At 36.6% G+C, this 5,305-nt stretch overlaps 1 pseudogene; it reads left to right on the top strand.

Annotated features, from left to right (window-relative positions):
- Positions 1-2,911: 2,911 nt before the first annotated feature.
- LOC145039045 (subtilisin-like protease SBT1.7 pseudogene) lies at positions 2,912-5,096 on the top strand (annotated as a pseudogene).
- The last annotated feature ends 209 nt before the right edge of the window (positions 5,097-5,305 follow it).

Genomic DNA, 5,305 nt, shown 5'->3' with positions numbered 1-5,305 from the left:
ATGAAGTTTCAAATACCAAAAGAGAACAACAATCATGTCAAGAAAAATTTAGAACTGATTATTTTATTGTTATAGTAGATATGACTCTAAGTCAATTGAGAAGTAGATTTGAGCAAATGCAACATTTTGAATCCATTTTTGGATTTTTGTTTCATGGTTCAAAGTTAAAATCTTTACTTGACGATGAATTAAAAAAATGTTGTGAGAAACTTGAAACTAGTTTGACAAATGGTGAGGAACTTGATATTGATGGAAAATATTTATTTATTGAGTAACAAGTTTTGCAGGAAATGTTGTTGGATGAAGCATATAAATGTGAACTTCCTTGGACAACTATTCAAATTATGGAGTTTGCAAAGGAGATGGACCTCCTTCCCAATGTGTTGGTAGCATATAAAATTTTGTTGACGGTACCGGTCATGGTTGCTTTCGCGGAAAGAAGTTTTTTGAAATTGAAGTTAGTGAAGTCATATCTTCGAAGTATCATGACTCAAGAAAGATTAAATGGATTAGTAATTTTGAGTATTGAAAGTTAATTCCCACGGAGACACAGAGTCTTGATTATGATAAAATAATAGATGTTTTTGCTTCAAAAAATAGAAGGCGACATCGTTTTAGATGAATTTTATGTATGCTTTTTTTTTATATAACCTTGTTTTGGTTTGACTATAAAATTTATTTCATTTTTGCTATTTTTTTAAATAAATAAATGCATTAGTTTAGAATCTCGTTGCTTTAGGCATTAAAAAGCAATGAACCGGCCCTGCCAACGATTACTAGATAGAAGAAGCGTTACACCCACAACATCCAATTCTTGCGCTTTTAATTTAGTAAGCCCTTGCTGAAAATGGCGAGGCAACCATTACGAAGTGACAAATGATTAGGCAAAGACAAAGTCACAAGACGATCGTCTAGAAAGACGAAGAAGAGATTTATGGAGGAAAGACGTGAAAAACGTGTGAGCGTAGTTCTTTAGAGAATAAACTTTTACTTTTTTTTCCTATTAAATAATAAACACAATTATTAAGTAAACAAATGTATCGTTAGTTAAACACATTTACAAATATAACCTACCAAATCCATATCCATGTCCATAATAATGTTTATTTAATATGCTCCTTTTGCTTAGTCTTTAAGTTTCTTTAAGACGCATGGTTTTTTATTTATTTATCTGCATTACTTATACCTTATATTGGAAGGATGATTCATTCACATCGACTCTATTCAATTTTAAAATGCTTGTCAATTTCAAAGTTTTTTGCGATAGTTCTTCCTTCCGATAAAGTGATCCCCCATCCTCGACTAAAGCGATAACATATTAGTCGTAAAGAGACCCAAAGAACCTTTTTCCATCAATTATTAGACATGAAACAATAAGAAATGCAACCACATTAACCACGTATATAAAAGTACTATGTACTTCTAAACTTGCGTTTGTTGTATGAAACTAGACAAATTTTATAAATTATAACGCTATGTTTTCAGTGACGAGGAAGACAGACAATTTAAATAATTGTCTGATTAGTCATTGATATCATTATCATTTCAGTTATTTTCAATCAAATACAGCTCATCATGGTATGTCATCTTAAGATAACAAATGAGTTCTTTGCTAGTCACCTTAAATTCGTAATAAACAAGTCCTTATATTTCCAAAGTATCTATGTTGCTTTGGACAAGTTTAACAATTTGATCGAACAATATTTAACATCGGATTAAATACCGGTACCCACTAGTGACAAATAAGATTCCTTTCCAAGACTTTAAACTAATAGCTACAGCAACTCACTTATTATGACTTATGAGTCTAATCAGTCTCGTAGGTCCCTTCACTTCAAATCCTAGATTGAAATCTTAATTACCTTATAAAGCAATTTTGGTCAAATGTTGAATTTTAAGTCGTACAAACATACAATGCATTTGTACAATCAATTTATGCATTACAAAAAGATTAGAGTACATATAATCAACAGTTGAAAATGTCAAATCTCTTATCTCCTATTCTTAGGCTATTTTGACCCAGTTCATTCTTTATCTCCGTATTTCCCAAAATTTTGCAATTTATATTCACAAATCTTGCATATATATCGCTGACGTTTTCATTTGTAGGGTTTAATTTATTTTTCAGCATTCAACCACCATTATCACACCCGTCGTTTGGTGCGGGTAAACGGCTAGAGTTTATATATATATATATATATATATATATATATATATATATATATATATATATATATATATATATATATATATATATATATATATATATATATATATATATACTAGCAACGTACCCGCGCAAAGCGGCGGGGCATGTAAATTCTTTCGGTGATATGTTTCCTCTACAAAAATGTTATGTTACAAATGAAAGTACATGTCGATGACAAAATAATCAAACTATGGTGTTATTTGGGAGATGAAGTCATTTTTTGTTCCTAGACGGTGGACTTTATAGCAGAGAAGAGAACAAAGAGGTATATGCGATTGGAGAGATATTTGAATCAACATGTTAAATTTAAGGATATCTAAAATGATTCAAAATTTGAATGAATCCGGGATTTGAGGAAACCATATCAAATTGTTGAGAAATATAAGGAGATTTGATGATAATTATTTGAATTCAAAATGTGGTTAAAATTTAATATTATTTTATTAATGGTTACTTGTACTATCAGCTTCATCATTTGGACGTCGTAAAAAAATATTATTATTATAATCAATCTATTTTTAGAAAATAGTTAGATTTCTTTTATAAGATAGTAAAGATATATATATATATATATATATATATATATATATATATATATATATATATATATATATATATATATATATATATATATATATATATATATTAACAGCCAACACCACTTAAATTAATTCCATAATTCCTCACTTACTCTCATACCAAATGAACCCCAGGATCGTCCTCCTGATGGCGGTGATGGTGGTGGTTTACCAGTACCCCTACACGGCAGCAAACACCAACCAGGAACTGAAAACATACATTGTTCACATGGACAAAGAGGTGATGCCGCCAGAGTATTCCGACCACCAGAACTGGTATGCAACATCTATGGAATCGGTTTCCGAGTCGCCTGATATGTTGTATACGTATGAAAACGTCATCCACGGGTTCTCCACCCGGCTCACGGTTGAACAAGCGAAATTACTCAAGGAAAAACACGGTGTTTTATCAGTTAAAGAAAAGGTTATATTATATATAAGCTTCATACCACCCGCTCGCCAGAGTTTCTTGGACTTCCAGGGACGGAGACTATGTTCTCCGGGTTGAACTCCAGCAGTGATGTGGTGATTGGGGTGGTGGACACTGGTGTCTGGCCCGCAAGTAAGAGTCTAGACGACACCGGATTTGGTCCGGTTCCTTCATGGTGGAAAGGCGAGTGTAAGAATGGTACAAGCTTTGGTGTATCCAACTGTAATAAGAAGTTGATTGGGGCAACGTACTTTTCAAGAGCATATGAAGCGACATACGGGCCGATTGATGAAACAATAGAATCACGGTCTGCAATGGATGATGATGGACACGGGACCCACACTGCGACCACAGCCGCCGGTTCAACTGTGACTGGAGCTAGTCTTTTTGGGTTCGCTAAAGGGACGGCTCGTGGGATGGCTCCGAATGCAAGGCTAGCGGTTTATAAAGCGTGTTGGCTCGGTGGTTGTTTCGGGAGCGATATACTGGCGGCAATAGAAAAGGTGATTGCGGACCGTGTCCATGTTTTATCACTTTCGATTGGCGACTCGCTTGCTAATTACACAAATGACGTGGTGGCTTATGGTGCATTCAAGGCGGTTTCCCGTGGGATATTTATAGCATGTTCCGCTGGAAATAGCGGGCCTGACCCGATTAGTTTATCGAATGTTGTGCCATGGATAGCTACGGTTGGTGCCGGAAGAATTGACCGTGATTTTCCAGCGTATGTTGTTCTCGGAAACAGGAAGAAATTTCGGGGAGTGTCGCTTTATAGTTGAAAACCACTATCAAAATCAGTGGTTCCGATCGTTTACGCCGGAAATATCAGCAACACCATAGGAAACTTCTGTCTCCCGGGTACATTACCACCAGGGAGAGTCGCCGGAAAAATTGTGATGTGTGAACATGGTGGGAATTCGTAGGTACAGAAGGGGATGGTGGTGAAGGAAGCCGGTGGTGTTGGAATGATTATGGTGAACTCCGATAATTTTGGGGAGGACCTCGTGGCTGATGCCCATTTGATCCCAACTGCCGCCATTGGTTACCGAGGTGGTGAAGCCATAAAAAGCTATATACTCTCCAATGATAATCCAACGGCCACAATTACATCTCGAGTAACAAAATTACACATCCAACCGTCACCGGTACTCGCAGCTTTCAGTTCCAGGGGCCCGAACCCGATCACCCCTAAAATCTTGAAACCGGATTTCATCGCACCAGGGATGGATATTCTAGCTGGTTGGACCGGTTTTACCGTTCCAACCGGTTTAACAGAAGACACACGACGTGTCAAATTCAACATCGTGTCTGGGACATTGATGTCGTGTCCGCACGTAAGTGGGTTAGCCGCCTTACTAAAAGCAGCTCATCCTACCTGGACCCCAACGACAATAAAATCAGCCCTTATGACCCAGTTCGAGCCATGAACCCTGGTCTCGTCTACGATGCCTCACCTAACGAGTACTTGGGCTTCCTTTTCGCTTTAAGTTATAGTTCAAATTCCATTAAAATGTTTGGAGGTGAAAGTTTCACATGTAGAAAGAAATACAGGGTGGAAGATCTTAATTACCCGTCTTTTGCGGTTCCTTTGCTAATGGGTTCCGACAAAGGTGTTCCTACCACCGTTAAGTACACTAGGACTCTGAAAAACGTGGGATCCCCAACGACTTATAAGGTTTCGGTAAGATCGAAAATGGCGGCAGTCAAGATCAAAGTTTACCCATAAGTTCTAATTTTCACAAAACAAGGTGAGAAAAAGGTGTATAATGTGACATTTACAGCTAGTTCCATGCAATCAGGGACTACCGGATTTGGTCAGCTAAAGTGGTCCGGAGGAAAATATGTTGTGAGTAGTCCTATAGCTCTCAATTGGGTATGATTAATGTGAGGAAATATAAGAATGTTGTTATTATGGATAAGAAAATAAAGGCACATTGCTATTATGTTTAAATAAATGTAATCACGGCTAAGAAAACAAATTACATTGTACAACATTATAATATTGCTACATATAAGGAATGTAAATACCAATGACTTCCAGCCTAACTGGGAAGAGGTACTGGGTTTAATACCCACTTGGGGTCAGAA

Source organism: Lactuca saligna, chromosome 4, assembly GCF_052625555.1.
Source record: "Lactuca saligna cultivar CGN05327 chromosome 4, ASM5262555v1, whole genome shotgun sequence".
NCBI lineage: Eukaryota > Viridiplantae > Streptophyta > Magnoliopsida > Asterales > Asteraceae > Lactuca > Lactuca saligna.
The sequence above is the reverse complement of the archived record's forward strand: the minus strand, read 5'-3'. Positions and strand labels throughout refer to the sequence as shown.